Source organism: Mercenaria mercenaria, chromosome 9 (assembly GCF_021730395.1).
Source record: "Mercenaria mercenaria strain notata chromosome 9, MADL_Memer_1, whole genome shotgun sequence".
In the NCBI taxonomy this organism is placed as follows: domain Eukaryota; kingdom Metazoa; phylum Mollusca; class Bivalvia; order Venerida; family Veneridae; genus Mercenaria; species Mercenaria mercenaria.
In genome coordinates, this window is record NC_069369.1 from 16,475,008 (window position 1) to 16,496,260 (window position 21,253).

The window sequence follows — 21,253 nt, forward strand, 5'->3', positions numbered from 1 at the left end:
CCATAGACACATTATATGATACCCCATCCAGGCACATTATACTGACACCGGTCTGACTAATCCTAGTACTATCTTCTTAATGATGAACGCCAAGCGAAGAAGCTACTTGTACCGTTTTTCACGTCTTCAGTATGACGCGGCCAGGAATCGAACCCAGTACATCCCGCACTCAAAGCGGACGCTCTACCAGTAAGCTTCCGAAGCGGTACACCATTGGAAAAAATTGTACATGTAACAATTATGATGAAGATTCAGCGTGTACATCCCAGTTATGTTATTATTTATCAAACTGATTGCTGCAAATGATAATATTCAAACCTGTTTTATTCCTGCATGCCACAACCTCCAACGGCCCATCTGTATGAGTATGATATACATGTGTAGCAATCTGACTACTCTTGATTTTGAAAAGAACATGACAAGTTTTGTTCCCAAATTCGTCGTAGTCGTAGTTTGACTATCTGGTCGTATACCTCATTCTAGGACAAATTCATTGGTATATACCTTTTTAGCTCCCCTGAGCAATGCTCAGGTGAACTTTTCTGATCACTCGATGTCCGGCGTCCGTCTGTCCGTCAACATTTAGCTTGTGTATGCGATAGAGGCTGTAATTTTCAACTGATCTTCATGAAACTTGGATAATAACCTTGATGAAAGCTATGCCGAGTTTGAAAAAGGATCATCTGGGTCAAAAACTAGGTAACTAGTCAAATCAAAGAAAAACATTGTGGTTTGCGTATAGAGGTATATTTTTCTTGGAACCTTAGGCCATTTAGTCTGAATGTTTGCTCAATGAAAATTAGGTAAGTTTTGACATATGTTAAATCCCTTATTTAAAAAGCAAGTTTTTCCCCAACACAAATCATAGATAAAACCTGTATATTAACCAACTTGTTTGTGTCAAATTGATCTTTATGAAAATTGGAAATGAAAGGCCTGCACAAATTCGGATCGTTTAATTATTAAGGTTATTCTGTCTAAAAGTGGTCACTGGAACAAAAAAAAATACAAAGAAAAACCTTGTGAAGAAGCTAATTGGAAAAGCTGTAGTTTTAACAATTGAAATTCTACATGAAATTTGTAGCTTAGATTTAAATGCCATTGATACAATCTAGGTCATTACAACAATGGTTATCTGGGACAATTACAAAGTGGTTCCTGGTATAAAGCAAAGAAAAACAAATGTGTTACCGATAGCGCTTAAATGTTTTCCAATATTGGCATTCAACATGAAATATGGCACAAAATGGTAACCAAATATGGACTTAAAAAAAGATACAAAAATGGTCTCTCGATTTAAAAAAGTAGTGACATTAGGTAACAAAAATTAAAGAATTTGTTACATCGATAGAGGTATATTTTACAACTTTGACCATCAGAAGTTTAAAAAAAGAATGACCCTTGATAAATCTGAGGTCCAAATTAGAATATTGGTACACCTTGGTCAAAACCTTTTGACTAGTCAATGAAATGATACAACATTTTTTGTGCGCTAAAATCCAACTTACAATTAATCATCTCATGAAATTTGGTCAGAAATGAGAAATGCCCATGTAAATCAGATAAAATATGGCTACTATGATCAATTTAATTAGGAAAAAAGAAGGCACTAGTCAAAACAAAAAGAAAACCTTGTACAGAATAAAAGGCTTATTTCACAATTGTACTTCAAAGAAATATTATAGAACTGATACCCCTTGGAAACATAGATAAGTTTGAATCAGCGGTACTCGTCAAAAATACATCTTATGGTACAAACAATGTTAAATACTAATTTTTTGTAATTTTAATGAAATTGATCAAATATTTGTTTACCTTTAAAATAATGGTAAGTGTTTAATAATTGTTATTTTATGTTGAAAAATTTGTTATCATGAGCACCTACCATCATAACAATTTCTTATAAAAATGTTATTCGTTCATAACAAAATAACTTAGGAGAGGTATTTTTACATTTGTTACTTTTTATATTATATCGGTGAATATTTAACTGTTTGTGTCCGACGCCCTAAATCTTTAAACTAAATTTATTCAGCCAAATTGGTGTACTATTAATTTCTGAAAAGGAAGTCTATCAAACTATCCATAAAACTAATTCGTAACTGTTTTCAATTATAACAACTTACCCCCCCGTTGGGATAAATTGTTTTGTCGCAAAGACAATAAGTAATTCGTATGTAACAAGAATTACATTTACAACAAACAAAATGATCAATCCTTCCCAAATTTTCCTAATATACATGTATACACAGCATTTCTTAAAATAATTAAAGTTTCGTTTTCGCCTTGAATTAAACAAATAGCCTATTTGATCTAGCGAAGATCTTTCTTACTTTGTTTTTTTCAGCATTAATGCAAGCCCAAATAATTGTTTATGGCCCAATAATTTATTGAAATGCTTCTTGTATTTTTTGTATATTGCAGTATATAGGCAATACAATATGTTTAAATCAAACATCTCTTCCATTTCTCCACATATCCACAATGATGACAAATAGGACTTTACATCTGTTTACATTTTTCTTTTGTTTTGTTGCTTTCTGTTCTTTAGTTTTGAGCACTTGTTTTGTTCATTTTTAGCAATTTTTCCACAGTTTCGTGGTGAATTCTTATTTTACTATGTTAGCACTCTTTTCGGGAGTATCTGTTAGAAGAGCTCTTTTACATTCTTTCGCCATCCAGCAGTCATTCTAAATTGGCATTTCTTATCTGGAGAAAACGCAGGCCTGTTGTAGTTGTTCGCTGCTCTTAGTGCACTATTAGATTTTATTGACGCCACTGTAATGTTCATTTCTATTCACACCAATCAGGACAAGATATATATATATCTCTACTGAATACGACATCTCCATAGACAAATTGCAATAATGTTTGTATCGCCAGAGGAGCTCTTATGGTTTAAGATGGCAGAGGTGCCAAGGCAGCTACACAAAGCCGACAATATAAGGTATACAGCGCTTAATATCGTCAGTTACATTTTGGCCATTTGAAAAATCTATATAGTAACTGGCATGGTCATTTCACTTCATTTTTAGCAGTATGCGCATGGGGTAGTTGTCATCTCTGCTATTCAATGTAACTACAGCATAGAGCCAACAATGTCCATCCCCATATGCAGCTTCCTGGTTCAATCGGGCATTTACTATGACAAAAGTAGTGTTCTGGTTTCCCTTGTCTCAAACAGGAAGGTCTAATACGGTTGTTTCCAGTCTCAAATAAAGATTCTCTTGTGAATCTTCTCTTTGGGTCAGCTGGTAGTATTACCAACGTGCCCCGCACTAATTGTAACAACAGCCCCGACCCCACAACACGTGACAATATCTAAGGTAGACAACTCAGAGAAAGCATATAACCTCTTGAGATTTTAACGATATTTAGTACAATTCCTTGCTTAGTCCAACAACATTTTTAAAGTTTTATATATTTCAAGTGTGCACATGAACCAAAAATATATGAAAAACTCGAAAATTTACTTACGTGGCCCAAAATCTAGCTTTTTGTTCTATTTTTCAAATAACTGTCACCAAGTTAAATAACGCATCCGTAAAAGATGGCGACTTTTAAAACTAACAAACACGCATAATCTGTGACTTTATATGAAGCGTCATCACTTCAATATTTGCAATGTAACAACCTACCCCATGTAACAACTATCCCCGGTCTCCCCTAGTAGTATTTTCAGACCGACTCTTTTTCCCATAGAACGAACCTTATTTCATATTAAAGCCATAGACCCCCCTCCCTTCTCACACACACACCATCTTATGATGCATAAGATACCTGCTAACATACAAATACTTAACCAAACTTTCTGTGTCAAAATGGGGCATATCTATTTGAAAATATGAAATAATGGAACCTACGCACAACATGTCGGATCGTCTAAAAAGTGTGTAAAGTTTCATTTCATTCTTAAAAGTGGTCAGTGAAACAAACATACAAATATGCATACGAAAGCTGAACCAAATGTTTTAAGTTGAAGAAGCGGCATAGCTTTGTGACAGAGCAAATATCAAAGTTATTAAACATTCATGTCGGATTCATCACAGTGAACATGTGTGTTTTAGTCCATTACAACTAGTTGTTACCGATATAGCTGCTCACATTACAACAAGTGGTTACCGAGATATCTGCGCACATTACAACTAGTGGTTACCGAGATATCTGCGCACATTACAACTAGTGGTTACCGAAATATCTGCGCACGTTAAAAAAAACGATACAAAAATAACTAGTCTCTCGCTATTCCTAAAAAGCAACTGACAAATATGGTAGACAAATGAAGTTTACAAGAATTTGTTAACATCAAGTCAGCCTCCAGACGGTAGACTGGCTTATGACCGACCCCAGAATTTAAAAAAACGAATGACTTGGATAATCTGCACCGGTCTGGCAATCAAACGTAACGTATTTGTACACCATATTTAAAAGTCCTTTTGACCTAGCTCAATGATATGTCACAGTTTTTGTGTCGATTCGCCGTAAAATCCAACTTACTAGATTTAATGCCATCCATATGCAAGGCCATTTGACATCCCAGAAATTAACGCATGAAAATGTTCCGAATGTAAATCGGATGAAGTAGGCGCTCTATGTACAGAGTTTAATTAGGAATATACAGAAAAGGCAGACTCAGTGAATCTTTTTTAATTTAACTATTAAACTAGAATAAAACAGATACAGAATAAAAAGGTTATTTCACATTGTACTGTACAATACGAGATATATTTAGACTCGTACCCAGCTGGGAAACTATATTGATATTATGGTTTTCTCAGCTGGATACTCGTCCAAATATACATCCGTATTGTACAGAACAATGTTAAATAATCTAATTGTTGTTGTTGTTGTTGTTATTATTATTATTATTATAATTATTATTTTAAAAATGTTTCCGAAAATAAATCCTTCTTAATACGTAACACATTCTTACGCATCAGTAACAAAAGTTATTACTTACAATAATAATTCTCGAATATATCGTTTATAGACAGCTATACCTTAGATGTTTAGTTTTATTACATTTAGTTACTTCTTTCCATAAATTATATTCTCTGTGATATGTCACATTTTTGTGTCGATTCGCCGTAAAATCCAACTTACTAGATTTTATGTCAGCCATAGATTGCTGGTTGTATCTAGTTTAATTTACTGAACAAGTGAATTTAGTTGCTATCAAAACTACTATATAATTATACTCAATTCAAAACGTCAACTGTTCTTCAATTACTCGTATCCAAACCGTTACACATTTGATACATGTGGATGACTAGATTGTATTTTGTCGCATAAACTCTAAATATTCGTATGTGAGACCAATGACAACATGTGCAAAAATGCAAAAATGATTCTTCTTCCTTCTAAACCGTTTTTCCTAATGATACAATTGCAAGAAATTTGTTAAAATTATTTTAAAGTTTCGTTTTCTCTTTTTTTAACAAATCAGCGTCTATTTGATCTAGCGAAGATCTTTCTTTTTACTTTTGTTAGAATATTTTAGACATGTATGAGCTAAATAATTGTTTATGGCAATGAATGTGTGTTGTATGCTCAATGTAAATGCATGACAGAATACCCCAGTGGTATGCAAGAAACAGTGAGAAGTTTTTGTCTATACGATTGAAAACAAAATCGCTTTGTACCGGTACATCAAAAAGCTGACCAACCTGTTAAAAAGTTTGGTTTTAAAGCGGCATGCCTCCAGATCGTTCGACAACAAAAAATATATCTTGAAATAAATGCTATATTTCTTAACAAGGCTTTAAAACTTAATTACTAAAAATAGTGCATGTCAATTTGTGGGAATATGGGCCGCCGTGAGAAAATTATTGAGAAATATAGAGACCTATCCCACATTGTAGATTGAAGTGAGTTATCGTAATTTCCCATGTATCTCTTTCCAGACACGCGACTGGAAAAAATTATGACGTCATAAATATGGCGGCTTAAGAAAAAATGAAAAAACGTAGGCTGCTGAATAATTACAGGTGACAACGTCTTTGAAAACTATGTTATGTTTGCAAAATTGATATATTTAGTGAAGGTAATGTTTATTCTAGCAGATAAAACACTTTTATGGAAAAGGATGGAATTCATATGTTTAAAATGAAAAACAAATATCCATAAATATAAAAAATGACGAAAACGACTGAATAACGATATTAAGTGAGCAAATGTCTGTTTTATGGCGCAGTATGTTCGATTTAAAATAGAAATAGTCTGATAATCTATCAGTACAATAGTCGATTAGCATAATTATATGTATCTATATATCCTTGTTATCTGTATCAGTGTGTCAGTTCAGTTTAATGCCCCGACACTGTGGTCAGAACTCAAAATCAATAGAAAAAATACCTGTTACAATTTTAAGAATGCTTTTTCTAATGCATTTACAGCTTGTTGTAAACTATTTTGTAGTGCAAATTCTCCTATTGAAATTGATAAATCCAATCAATTAATACATACTTCCCAGTAAAACTAAGTTAAAGACATCTACGAAAGGAATCATCAGAAGATTTCTCTAAGAATGTTTTTGTCCAGCATACTAGTAGTCTATGATGTCATCGTCGTTTAGCGCTACAGTATATTTATGTTTTGCAGAAGAAAATTTATAATACTAAAAACTACATCTTGAGTCCTTTCAGTGAACAGGATTTGGTCACTAATCACATCCCTTCATTTGTATTTTCAAGCAAAGCTCGCATATATGATCAGCAATATTATTTTCGATTCCTTAATTGCATATACAATTAGATTATGCTCGTTTCATAGATAATCTAACCTCTAATACATGTACCACTTTTAATTTATTAAATCGTATAACTTCCTGTCGAACTGATATTTACCTCATGTAAAAAAAATATTGCGACAAAGTATATGCAGATTCTGAAAAAAAACCTTCCCAGAAAAATTAAAATCCAGCAATTACAGGGTGTGCTTTCCGTCGTTTCATATGATTCCTTTACTCTTTATACCTATTTACCAAATAATCCAATGAATTACAAAATAACTGCTTTCATTAAACGCCTTTTCTTGTGTATTTAATTTCAGTTAAGCCTTTTTCTGCTTGTAACATTGCTAAAAATAAGTTCCATGTGAACGTGTGAGGCAGATTGTCAAAGCATCTCCGTATTAAACGATGTCCGGTAAGGGAATGCAGTTTTTCGAGAGATAATAAGTAATCCATGAGAACTACTTCTACCTAGCTTGTCGTATGATTTAGAAAACGTTAAACATAGTTATATGTGGCTACTATATGAAAAATAATTCTTGATGAAGTTTTCAAATACAAACAGTCAGTTGTTGCTCGAATAATTGACATTTTTTATGTCAGGGAGGTGTAGTTATTAAATGAAACTAACAATTCAAAGACTACAATACTGCATCGCTTGGGATTGATATATCTCCATATCTTAAATTGATTTACACTTTCAAGTTTATTTACTGGAGTTTTTCTCTATTCAAATGGGGATGTTCCCCATACAATCTTCTGCAAGTATATCAGCTTAGATAACTATCTGTTACTAGATACGTAGTTTGTCACAATCAGCTGTAGGTCATGTTGTTTGTCGGTTATATGCGACGTTTAATAAATACACTTTCCTTAACTTTTATATAATCTTCATATATTTGCAAGAGCGACTTCCAAGAATTCAATGAACGTTATCAATATGTCCTTTTGCAGATATACTCCTATTATCAAGTGCAAGAATATTCTACTAAATTTCACGATTGTAATTCAGACTTATGTGGGCTATTTTTTTTTAAAAGTTTAATAGCAATTTAAAAACACTTCGATTACTAAGTGCATCAAAACAGTAGTTATTTATCAATTTTAATGAAAATTTTCACAAATGATGAAATGTTTTATCATATGCGGTTCTGACCCTCTTATTTGGAGATATGTTGCATATTCGGTGTTCAATCTTTTGTCAGCTTGATGCTACACTTTCCTCTTTGATCGTGACCAACGAAAGAGGTGGACCACGCCATGACTGGTGGTTCTTAAAGGCCGAGTTGCTGAGTTGCTTTGATATTTTTCTACTTTCCTGATTTGTCGGATCCTTAATAATGTTCTGCTGGTATTCTGCTTTCTGTAACGGCATGGAGAACATGCGCAAATGATTTGTTAAAAGCTTTAAAAAGATTCCTTGAATGTATAGAACGCAAATAATCAAGATAATAGAAGACTTGGTTTGACTAAGTTTGTTCCTGAGAGGTTTAGAAAGGTGAAAAAAATCTCATGCCCTTTAGCACCAGCTTAAGCTGAATTATATTATAATGCTATTTAACGAACTTCATAATACTAAAGGACCAGAGGCTATTTACGTATTTAATGTAAATATTTACTCGATCATTTTTTTTGTGTTTCAATTAATAGTGCGCCCTCAGTCTGAATAAGACACTCAGCAGTTCGGGGATTAAGTTTACGTATAATGTTCTATAACATTGGAATATGGTGGAGATATAGAGTGTGAGCATTATTGCCAAACTACTGTTTAAGCACACCAGCATTGTTTTGCAACTGACCGTTCCAAGGCTTTGCCGCACTACGTTCCTTTATTTTACGTTTTAAGCTTTCTGTCTATTGGCTTTACTTAGTTCATGTATTTATCATGTTCTTACCTATACATGCATTGCTGCAGAGTTTTACGGTTCAAAGATGCGTTGCATTAACACGAATCAGAGTTTATCACAAATCGGATCTGTTGAGAAATATTTTCAGTTTCAGAGATAGAATGATGAAAGAAAGAAAATGAAATGATTATCCCATGCCCCTGATGCCCATCCTCCTACAATTAGCTAAACATAATTACGGAAAGCCCATAATAAACGTTTAAATGCAGGTTTGATAAATAATATTGTTTATAGATACTTTTGTTATCGCGGAGCTGAAGACGAAATAAGTAAAACGCTTTCAGTGTTGATGTCAAGTTTGAATGCATATGATTAACCAGTAATTCTGAGTAATTAAGTCGACTATTATGAATCTAACTTCAAGAAAATATCTGTTAAATTTCCACCGGCATAGTCGTCTTGATCGTACTTAAATCTTGTTTAAATAAAATTGCAAACAATGCATGTAATATGCACATGTTCTAATAATAACAGCATAGACAATTACTTGTGCCGACATTGATTTGTATTGCATTTTCGACAAAATCCTTTCCTTCTAGGTACTGATTAAAACCAGATATTAATAACGTATTTTCCCTTATTGTATGTTATATTTCTTGTAACGTTTGGAAATAACCTTATTTCAGATTCAACGCCATAAGATTAGTCGAAAATATTTTATTTCAAGAGGTAGAAGCGATATGTAAAAATGCATTGTAAATTAGGTGGGTGGGGTACAAAATAAACAATTAAAATAACTTAAATATACTTTCTACTGAGAAAGTGCAAAAATAATATATTTGATATGTCCAATTGCCTTGTTTAATAACATCATATTCGATATTATAAGCAATTTTACTAATATTTTCAATCATTATTCAGCAGTATTATTTTCGTAAACGGTCGCCATATTGATGACGTCATTTCCGGATCCAGTCGCGGTCCCCAGTAGAGATACATACATATTATTTTCGTCTTGGACCAAGGAATAATTTGGTATATCTGGCTATATTTCTCAACTACTTTCGAGCGGGATTACGAATGACCGTGGACTAAAAACTTTATGTTACGGAAACACATGAGAATTTTCTGTTTTTACTACTTTTTACGATGAAAAACGAAAAGCATTTGTCACGCTTTTACTCCAAGTAAACTGTCTCGATTATAAATATTTATATTTCGAAGTCATTATTCACTACTTCAGCTATAGCATTATTGGTTACGACGACGGGAAAATGTCTTTATTGCCGCTGCGGTCCGGGGTTCGATTCCCGACGCGGTCATCTTTTTTTCTTGATTTGGAATTTTAAAAATATTTTAGAAACAAAAATTCATATTCTAATGTTCATAATATGACCAAAACTTCAATTTGAAAGAAAGATTATTTTTTAGCCAAATCTGGAGGCATGCTGCTTTAACGAATCATGTGCATTTTTTGAAGGATATTTTGAAAAAAAAAAAGTACTGCAAACTTGTATTGACACTACTGTATAGGGATTAAAACAGTTGTTTAAGTTCAGGTTTGCCTTAAAATATTGAATTATAAAATTTCTGCGGCAGAGGGCTGTATATGGTCGTGGAACAGGACTCCTTATGATTCTAGTCTTGACAGGTGTAGCGAGGTTTGATGACAAGAAAGAGTTAATCGACAAAAGTTATTAGTAGCACTAAACCGTCGTAATTAATTGCAAATTAGGGGTATATTGTTTTGCAGATGCCGGTATGTCTGTCGGTCGGTCGGTATGTAGACCAGTCCGTTTCCGGATGATTACTCAAGAACGCTTAGGTCTAGGATCATGGAAGTTAAAAGGGAGATTAGTCATATCCAGCAGATGACCCCTATTGATTTAGAGATTAGTATGTCAAAGGTCAAGGTCACAGTGACCTAGAACAGTTAAATGGTTTCCGGATGATAACTCAAGAACGCTTAAACCTAGGATCATGAAAATTAAAAGGAAGGCTGGTCATGACCAGCAGATGACCTCTATTTGTTTTAAGGTCAATAGGTCAAAGGTCAAGGTCACATTTACCCAGAACAGTAGAAGTTTTGTATACAATGACCAAACAATTTCTGTTCCTTGTGCAATTACTGAATGCATCAAGAGGAGCATTTCGTGTACCCTGAATAGTTAAACAGTTTCTGAATGATTAATCAAGAACGCTTGGACCTAGGATCATGAAAATTGATGGGGAGGTTGATCATGATCAGCAAATGACCTCTATTGATTTTGAGGTCAGTAGACTAAAGTTCAAGGTCACTGTGACCCAGAACAGTTATATGGTTTCCGGACGATAACTTGAGAATGCTTTGACCTAGGATAATGAAACTTGATAGAGAGGTTGATCATGATCAGTAGATAACTTCTATTGATGTTGAGGTCAGTAGGTTTGAGGTCAAGGTCACAGTGACCCAGAACAGTTAAACGGTTTCTGGATGATAACTCCAGAACGTTTTGGTCTAGGTTCATGAAACTTAATAGGGAGGTTGATCATGACCAGCAGATGACCTCTATTTATTTTAAGGTCAATAGGTCAAGGTCACATTTACCAGAACAGGAGAAGTTTTGTATACAATGACCAAATAATTTCTGTTCCTTGTGCAAATACTGAATACATCAAGTGTGTGTGTGGGGGGGGGGGGGGGGGGGGGGGGGCATTTCGTGTTCTATGAGCTCTTGTTTTAATATTGCATGCATAGCTGAATGTTATAGAAATATTACATTGGTTCGAGTGGGACGGCAAACAGAAGGATACTGATATTTGTATATCATCATATCGAGAAAATTTGATGATTCATTAATGCCTAATTGTGCGCACATTTCAAAATAAAGAACAGTTGAAAAAACTGTTTAAGAAACTATGTACTAGTTCCAGTCTCTTAAAGGCTTATTGTGTACAATTTTTGGGGAAAAAAACAAAAACAAAAAACATAAAAGAAAACTCCCGGCGTCTCTTGTACTTTTATAAAAAGCACTTTCATGTAAAAAGTATCCGTGCCACTTTGAAATTACATATCTTCCCGGTTTCTTTTTTCTTTACGATTTGTTCGAGCTGGATTTTCTTTTTTTGTGGATCGTATGAAATCCCGTGATTGGTAATCAAAATTAGTCCAGTGTCCCAAAATTCAGTCTTAACATACTTTCATAAATAGTCCCTTTCCACGAAAAATATGTGACGTCAAGAAAGTCAGTTTATAAGATACAGGTAACGGGCATTGTTATTTAAGCAAAATCGTGAAACATCGGATTTGCATTTCAAATAATATAACATAGCAAAAACCTTGAAAATAGTCCTAGTATTATTGCAGTCCGGGTAAATATCGATACACCTTTCACAAATTATTCAATGCGTTCTTGCAATGTATTGTCTTCAAACTTGGCATGTAGGTAGGTGGCGATGAGACAATTTGAAGAACCGGGCCTGTTAGTCAAAGGTCACAAAGTGAGCTCAAATGTCAAATCTGTCCGTTATATTTTGTGTCCGGAGCATAACTAAATAACCATGCAAGGTATTGTCTTCAAACTTGGCATGTAGGTAGGAGGCGATGAGACAATATGAAGAACCGGGCCAGTTAGTCAAAGGTCACAAATTGAACTCAAATGTCAAATCTGTCCATCATATCTTGTGTCCGGAGTATAACTTATAACCCATTCAAAGTATCGACTTCAAACTTGACATGTATGTAGATCTTGATGAGACAATGTACAGAGAACGTGTACCTTATCCGAATTTCACGAAAAAAAGAAACTTAAGTAATTACTTACCTAAGTCTGTTTTTATTTCAAATACTTGTTTTTGCCTTTTAAGTGTCCTCAATGTTGACTTTTTCATCTATATCAGAACCGTATATGACTATTTCATAGATCAAAACACAACAATTCTGAATTTTATAGTAAACTTAGTACAGAAATAAGAAATATACTTGAGCAAATACTTAAGTTCGTTATAGCGTGCTAAACTTTGATAGATATATCATATTTGCTTGAGTGAAATAAGTACTGAAGACAAATACTACTAACCATAGTATAATTAAGGTATAAATACATTGTTATAAGAAAATATCAGTATTAAATAATAATAACTTAAGTAAAAGCACGATTTTAAAGTAGCAAACGTAAATAAGAAATTACTTAGGTTTTATCGTGAAATTGGGGCCCCAGTTCAAGAAAAACCTTAAGTAATCACTTAGCAAAGCTGTTATTTCAAATGCTTGATTTTGCCCTTTATGTGTCCTAAATTTGGACATTTTCATCTATATCAGACCGTATATGACTATTTCATAGATCAAAACACAAGAATTCTGAATTTTATAGAAAACGAAGTACAGAAATAAGAAATGTACTCATACAAAAACTACTAACCATAGTATAATTTAGCTATGAATACATTGTTATAAAAAAATCAACATTAAATAAAAATAACGTATTACGGTGGTATGTTTAGGACATGCAATTATTTTTTTTAGCATTAAGTTATCTTGAGCGATCAACATCTTATCTCGTGCGCGCGACATCTTATCTTGAGCGATCAACATCTTATCTCGAGCGATCAACATATTATCTTGAGCAATCAACATATTATATCGAGCGATCAACATCTTATCTCGAGCGATCATGATCTTATCTCGAGCGATCAACATCTTATTTCGTGCGCACGACATCTTATCTTGAGCGATCAACATCTTATCTTGAGCGATCAACATATTATCTTGAGCGATCAACATCTTATCTTGAGCGATCAACATCTTATCTCGAGCAATCAACATATTATCTTGAGCGATCAACATCTTATCTCGAGCGATCAACATCTCATCTCGTGCGCACGACATCTTATCTTGAGCGATCAACATCTTATCTCGAGCGACTATCATCTTATCTCGTGCGCACGACATCTTATCTCGTGCGCACGACATCTTATCTCGAGCGATCAGCATATCATCTTGAGCGATCAACATATTATCTTGAGCGATCAACATCTTATCTCGATCGATCAACATATTACCTGGAGCGATCAACATATTATCTTGTGCGATCAGCATCTTTTCTCGAGCGATCAACATCTTATCTCGAGCGATCAACATATTATCTTGAGCGATCAACATATTATCGTGAGCGATCAACATCTTTTCTCGAGCGATCAACATATTACCTTGAGCGATCAACATATTATCTTGAGCGATCAACATCTTTTCTCGAGCGATCAACATAGTATCTTGAGCGATCAACATATTATCTTGAGCGATCAACATCTTATCTCGAGCGATCAACATCTTATTTCGTGCGCACGACATCTTATCTTGAGCGATCAACATATTATCTTGAGCGATCAACATATTATCTTGAACGATCAACAAATTATCTTGAGCGATCAACATATTATCTTGAGCGATCAACATCTTATCTCGAGCGATCAACATATTATCTTGAGCGATCAACATATTACCTTGAGCGATCAACATCTTATCTCGAGCGATCAACATCTTATTTCGTGCGCACGACATCTTATCTTGAGCGGTCAACCTATTATCTTGAGCGATCAACATATTATCTTGAACGATCAACATATTATCTCGAGCGATCAACATCTTTTCTCGGTCATCTTATCAATATATATTAAGGACCTTATTTCGTGCGCACGACATCTTATCTTGAGCGATCAACATATTATCTTGAACGATCAACATATTATCTTGAGCGATCAACATATTATCTTGAGCAATCAACATCTTATCTCGAGCGATCAACATATTATCTTGAGCGATCAACATATTACCTTGAGCGATCAACATCTTATCTTGAACGATCAACATATTATCTCGAGCGATCAACATCTTTTCTCGGTCATCTTATCAAAATATATTAAGGACCTTTGTGTGAATTAAGATCATTAGTAAAAACATACGGCTGCCACCGTTTTTGTTTTTGTTCCGATTATACTTATAACCGTTTCACATGTTGCAGGGTTAGAAATTTAAATACGCAAACTGATAAAAAGGCAGCAAAGAACCATGATGATGCAAAGAAATAAATTTAAGTCCTTGACAAAAAAAGAATTAGTATGTAGGCTTCGCCCATATATGAAAGAATTTCCTTGTTTTCCCTTAATTCATGCATGCAATTTTTCTGCGCGAATTTATCAGTCGAACTGAAATTTCTTGCTATTTTAACATGCAGTATGCATCATTGGTTATGTTTATTTGATTTTGAAGATAGGATGACTAATTATATGCATTGCTCTCCCAAATGATTTGATAAACTTGTACATGTGCTTGTGGGAAGTTTAAATAACAGCGGAATAGGGGGGGGGGGGGGGGGGGGGGGGGGGCCTAATTAACAACTTGTCCGTATGTTTTACTGATGACCTAAATGCACACACACAAAGGGCCTTAATATATATATAAATAAGATGTCGTGCGCTCGAGATAAGATGTTGATCGCACAATATAAGATGTTGATCGCTCAAGATAATATGTTGATCGCTCAAGATAATATGTTGATCGTTCAAGATAATATGCTGATCGCTCAAGATAATATGTTGATCGCTCGAGATAAGATGTTGATCGCTCAAGATAATATTATGATCGCTCAAGATAATATTATGAACGCTCGGGATAAGACGTTTATCGCTCAAGATAAGATGTCGTGCGCACGAAATAAGATGTTGATCGCTCGATATAAGATGTTGATCGCTCGAGATAAGATGTTGATCGCTCAAGATAATATGTTGATCGCTCAAGATAATATGTTGATCGCTCGAGATAAGATGTTGATCGCTCGAGATAAGATGTTGATCGCTCAAGATAAGATGTTGTGCGCACGAGAAAAGATGTTGATCGCTCGAGATAAGATGTCGTGCGCACGAGATAAGATATTGATCGCTCAAGATAAGATGTCGTGCGCACAAGATAAGATGTTGATCGCTCAAGATAAGATGTCGTGCGTACGAGATAATTTAATCTAAAAAGAAATAACATATGTCCTAAACATACCACCATAACGTAAACAATAGCACTATTTTAAAATAACAGACTTAACTAAGTAATTACTTAAGATTTTTCGTGAAATTGGGGCCAGGTCTGTATGTTTAAAATCAAGTTCATAAATTGGGCTTAAATGTCAAACCTGTCCATAATATTTAGTGTCCGGAGCATAACTTTTTAACCATTCCAGGTATTGAATTCAAACTTGAGATGTAGGTAGGTGGTGATGAGACAATGTGTAGAGTGCATGAACTAGGGTGGTAGGTCAATGGTCAAATCCATGGCAAGATTCCTTTTTTGTGAACTTACAATTTGTTTTCCTTTGTTGTTATTATAAATAGCTTATTAAATAACTTTTTGGTCAAGATGTTAAAATGAATTTTGTTTTAATAGGCTGAAATGTTTTAGTCATCCGTGAGGTGTGTCCGCAAATAATGGGCCCGGCATATTGTTACTCTTTGGGCTTCAGCATTCTAGAACCCTTTTGGTGTATATTGCCCCGCTTGGCGGAGATCTTGTTATCACTTTCTAATTCATACCGGAATGATTTGATCATTTGATATTTGTAAATAGTTTGGACCTAATAAAAATGATTAAAACGGTATAAATATTTATAATAAATATCTTGTTATCACTTTCTAATTTATATTGGAATGATTTGATCATTTGATATTTATTAAAAGTTTGGACCTTATAACAATGAGTAAAACGGTATAAATATTTATGTTAAATGGTAGAAATCAGCAAAACTAACATGATAATTTTGTCGTTTAGCTCGGGAGAGACCATATTGGACAGGTCCAAACACAAGGCTACCGATGTAGTTACCATACACTGTTATGGTATATTGTAACCTTGTGAGTTCGGGCTTCGTCTTTCTTTGATGTTTCCATTTTATAATTTTGAGCTCACCTGAGCTGTCCGGCGTCCGTCTGTCGTCTATCCGTCAACATTTTGCTTGTGTATGCGATAGAGGCTGTATTTTTCAACTGATCTTCATGAAATTTTGGTCAGAATAATAATCTTGATGAAATCTAGGCCGAGATTGAAGATGGGTTATCTGGGGTCAAAAACTAGGTCACTAGGTTAAACCAAAGGAAAACCTTGTGTATGCGATAGAGGCTGTATTTTTCAACTGACCTTCATGAAATTTGATCAGAATAATAACCTTGATAAAATCTAGGACAAGTTTGAAAATGGGTCATCTGGGGTCAAAAACTAGGTCACTCGGTCAAATCAAGCAAAAACCTTGTGTCTGCGATAGAGGCTGTATTTTTCAATTGATCTTCATGAATTTTTGTCAGAATGATGACCTTGATGAAATCTAGGCCGAGTTTGAAAATGGTCATCTGGGGCTAAAAACTAGGTCACTAGGTCAAATCAAGTTAAAAAACCTTGTGTATATAATAGAGGCTGTATTTTTCAATTGATCTTCGTGAATTTAGGTTAGGGTAATTACCTCGATGAAATCTATGCCATATTTCGAAATGGGTCAACTGGGGTCAAAAACTAGGTCACTAGGTCGTATCAAAGAAAAACCTTGTGTATGCGATAGAGGCTGTATTTTTCAATTGATCTTCATGAATTTTGGTCAGAACGATTGCCTTGATAAAATTTAGGGCAGGTTGAAATATGGGTCCTCTTGGGTTAAAAACTAGGTCACTAGGTCAAATCAAAGAAAAGCCTTGTGTATGCAATAGAGGCTGTATTTTTCAATTGATCTCTATGAATTTTGGTCAGACTGATTGCATTGATAAAATCTAGATCAGGTTAGATGATGGGTCATCTGGGGTAAAAAACTAGGTCACTAGGTTATATCTAAGAAAATACTTGTTTAAACTCAAGAGACCACATTTTTAATCCAATCTTAATGAAAATTGGCCAAAATATTTGTTTCCATGAAATCATTAGGTCAAACATGTTTACACTGTTATGGTGTGTTTCTCAGGTGAGCGACCTAGGACCATCTTGGCCCTCTTGTGTCACTTCTCGCATGACGTATTTTGAATGACATGCTTCGAGTAAGTAAGGTCGTGTTGCATCACCCAAAGATGCGAGTTCTGCTTACGGCCTAGGCTAACTCTAGTAAGTAATCGTACAGAATGAGCAGGGCAAGAGCAAGGTCTAATACTGTGATTGATCGGTTACTTTATAGGTGGGATTAATTTATATTAGAATGACAGCTACCCATACCCTAGAGCCTTACATACGCGGACAATGATAATTTGGGCAATTTTGACCAATTCAAGGGCCATAACCATGGAGATACTGGTTTAAACTGGCTAGTTTATCAAACTTTGCCAAGATTTTATAGTTATGCCGACCCTTTTTTTTCGCCTGCCACATCACCCACCCACCCTTACAAGCTGAAAACACAATACACGCCGTTTTTCGAACGTGCGTATGAAACGCTTCTTTGTTTTAAACTTTCTACGTTTGAGAGCCATGTTTCTAGAAGGAGATAGCTACCGTGTAATGCGTCTTCCAGTTGTTTAAGAAAACGATACGTAAGATGCTGTATCACGTCTGAAAGTGATCCGTTATTGTTGCAATGGTATTTGACGTGAACCGTTGTCTAACAACAAGGCATTGTTTTTGTAGCAATATATGTATTACTCTGAGAATTATCTTTCTCAAAGAATTTAGAATAGAAGACTTTCAAAATGATAACATGTTTGTTGGCTTCATTGTGTGCACGTAATAGGTCATATCCTTTCTCTTTCAAATCAACTGAAATTGGTCTAATAAACGCTAGTAACAAATCTACTCTTGATAAGCATCTGGTATTAGAGAGTTTTTATGTAGTGTGTGCATTTTTGAAGCACTTTTAGATAATGACGCTTTCGGTTTTCCTTTACCCCCGGGTACATCTGCAAACGGATTTGACATTGCGCCTGTAGTTGACATGAATTTATTTAGAATCGATAAATAATGCTTGCGCTGACTGTGGATTCTTTGATAGGATATAACGGGCATTTAATATTGAATTTAAAAGTATAATTATATACTGACGTATCAGAAGTCAACATTTTATATAGAACTAAGATACTGTTAAGGAATGGTTTTTTTTCTTAAATATTTTTCTACTTTAGAAATTTTAACTGAGGCAGCTGCCTCGATGTGTCGCAGTGTGGCTACGGGCCTGAACAGCCATAATAAAGTAATCCCTTTCAGCTTTTGAATTTAAGCACATTTTTAAACTACAAAATTATGTTATAAGTTATATATTATATTTAAAGTACGCTGATAGTTTAAATCATAACATTATCGATCCTCCTGCGTATAGCGTTTCGTATGTCTCTAATAGTAACTGTAGCTTGCGTAGTACAAGATGGCGGATAGAGATTTTGGAAAATGGTATGTGATGTTTATTTTTTAAACACGCTGTTAAAGAGACCTAAACGTACTCGGCGCACACCTTTGAAGTATATATTGATTGTCTGTATAATCGTTTCATTTCAATACACTAAGTCAAAATTAATGTATAAGTGTTTTATCTCATTAAAATCGAAACAGGAAGAGAAAACTAGAAAGAAATCGTTTTTTAAAAATATATCTTGAACAGAAATGTAAAAATGAGGACTGTTGCGCAATCAACTTGACTCAGATGTATGTATTTTTCGGTTCTTGTGGCGTCACCTGTAAATATCTATTTATCTTTTTACTTTTTGTTGAAAATGTGTCCTTGAAAATGAGACAAAGTAACACAATTAAGGGTATAGTGTTGAACTTTCTGTTTTGCTGTTACCAAAATGTTCCAGCATAATTTTCATACAGATTCATGCAAAATGTTAAAGGGTGATTTGAAAATTAAACTATACTGTATAGAATACAAAAAAGATTAATATTAATAAAGTGGAAAAGAAGAATTTTAACCCAACGTGGGAAGATTACTGCATGGTCTCACAATTTAATCAACTCATCCGTGACAATACTCAGTCATCTTAAGGTAAATTCCCTCTATCGCCAAATATCGACAATTTTGGCTTTAGTATAATAACAAAAGCCAATTATTAATCAATGCTACCTTTGCAGTCCAATAAATGCATAAAGTCTAAAAATAGCACAGTGGGTTTACTTCCTTTTTTACTGTGCGCCAGCTTATTTCCAGTTGACGTATTACAGTTTAATTAATGCTTCGTGATAGTATTCACAGATCTGTGTTATCAAGATGAATATCAAAACAGATAAGATTGAAAAAAGAGAGATTTGTCTGAAATGAAAATAGATCTACTTATGACTGTTTCCTGATACTTATTAAATATGTTAATTTTTTTGATTTTGTCTATCAAATATTGGCTACGACCATTGAGCCTGAAAGGGAAGTAATACTATCTGCTAAAAGGGTATAGTGGATCAAAGTTTGCCACACATGTCTGTGCTTATGTTGTGGCCAATCCCATTATTCTGTAAAAGGGTAGTGTTAATTAACAAAGAAAAATCTTTATAAAGCTTCAGCAGATAGGTTACAAAAATTGTGTTTTCAGGATATTGGGTACATGTACTACATTGGCAAGCTCCGGACACTAAGTAGCTTGAAACAAATACCATCTCTGGACTCATTACCTCATTTAGCCAAGCCGTTCCATTTTAGAGGGAATTTTATAGTGCTTGTCTTTACAATTTTTCTGTGACGTTTTACTTTTTGATGAATAAAACCCCTTGAAATAGATTAAAATTCTCTTTTGAAGCATATTCAGCATAACCCGTTTCGGGGACACATTTATTTTGCTTGCCCTGAAGAGGTGTTCTTGTTCGGAGGTACTCAGTGTGTAACTGATAGAAAGAAAACAGTATGTTAACATTTATTATGCGCCCCCAACCCCCTCTCTTCGAAGAAGGTGGGGTATGTTGTTTTGCAGATGTCGGTAGGTCTGTCGGTTGGTCTGTAGACCAATTGGTTTACGGATGATAACTCAAGAACGCTTGGGCCTGGGATTATGAAAGTTAATAGGAATATTGGTCATACCAGCAGATGACTACTATTGATTTTGAGGTCAGTTGCTTAAAAGTCAAGGTCACAGTGACCCGGTACAGTTAAACGGTTTCCGGATGATAACTCAAGAACACTTGGGCCTAGGATCATGAAAATTGATAAGGATGTTGGCCATGACCAGCAGATGAACCCTGTTGATTTTGAGATCAATATCTTTCAAGTCAAGGTCACAGTGACCCGAAACAAGTAAAGGGTTTCTAGATAATAACTCAAGAACACTTGGACCTAGGATTATGGATGTTGATAGGAAGGTTGGCTATGACTAGCAGATGACCTGTATTGATTTTGAGGTCAGTAGGTCAAAGGTCAAGGTCACAGTGACCCAGAACAGTTTAACTGTTTCCGGATAATAACTCAAGAACACTTTGGTCTAGGATCATGAAAATTAATAGAGATATTGGTCATGACCAGCAGATGAACCCTATTGATTTTGAGATCAGTACCTCTCAAGTCAAGGTCACAGTGACCCGGAATAAGTAAAGGGTTTCTAGATGATAACTCAAGAACACTTGGACCTAGGATTATGAAAGTTGATAGAGAGGTTATCCATGACCAGCAGATGACTTCTATTGAATTTGAGGTCAGTAGGTCAAAGGTCAAGGATGATAACTCAAGAACGCTTGGGCCTGGGATTATGAAAGTTAATAGGAATATTGGTCATT

General features: G+C 34.7%; 1 protein-coding gene across 1 annotated transcript in view; it reads left to right on the forward strand.

Annotated features, from left to right (window-relative positions):
• Positions 1-18,919: 18,919 nt before the first annotated feature.
• The window catches only part of LOC128559416 (uncharacterized), a 37,849-nt gene continuing 35,515 nt past the window's right edge, over positions 18,920-21,253 (forward strand). Inside the window, exon 1 of the mRNA XM_053550902.1 lies at positions 18,920-18,952. The gene's annotated coding sequence lies outside the window, so the exon portion shown is untranslated. The remainder of the gene's footprint in view (positions 18,953-21,253) is intronic.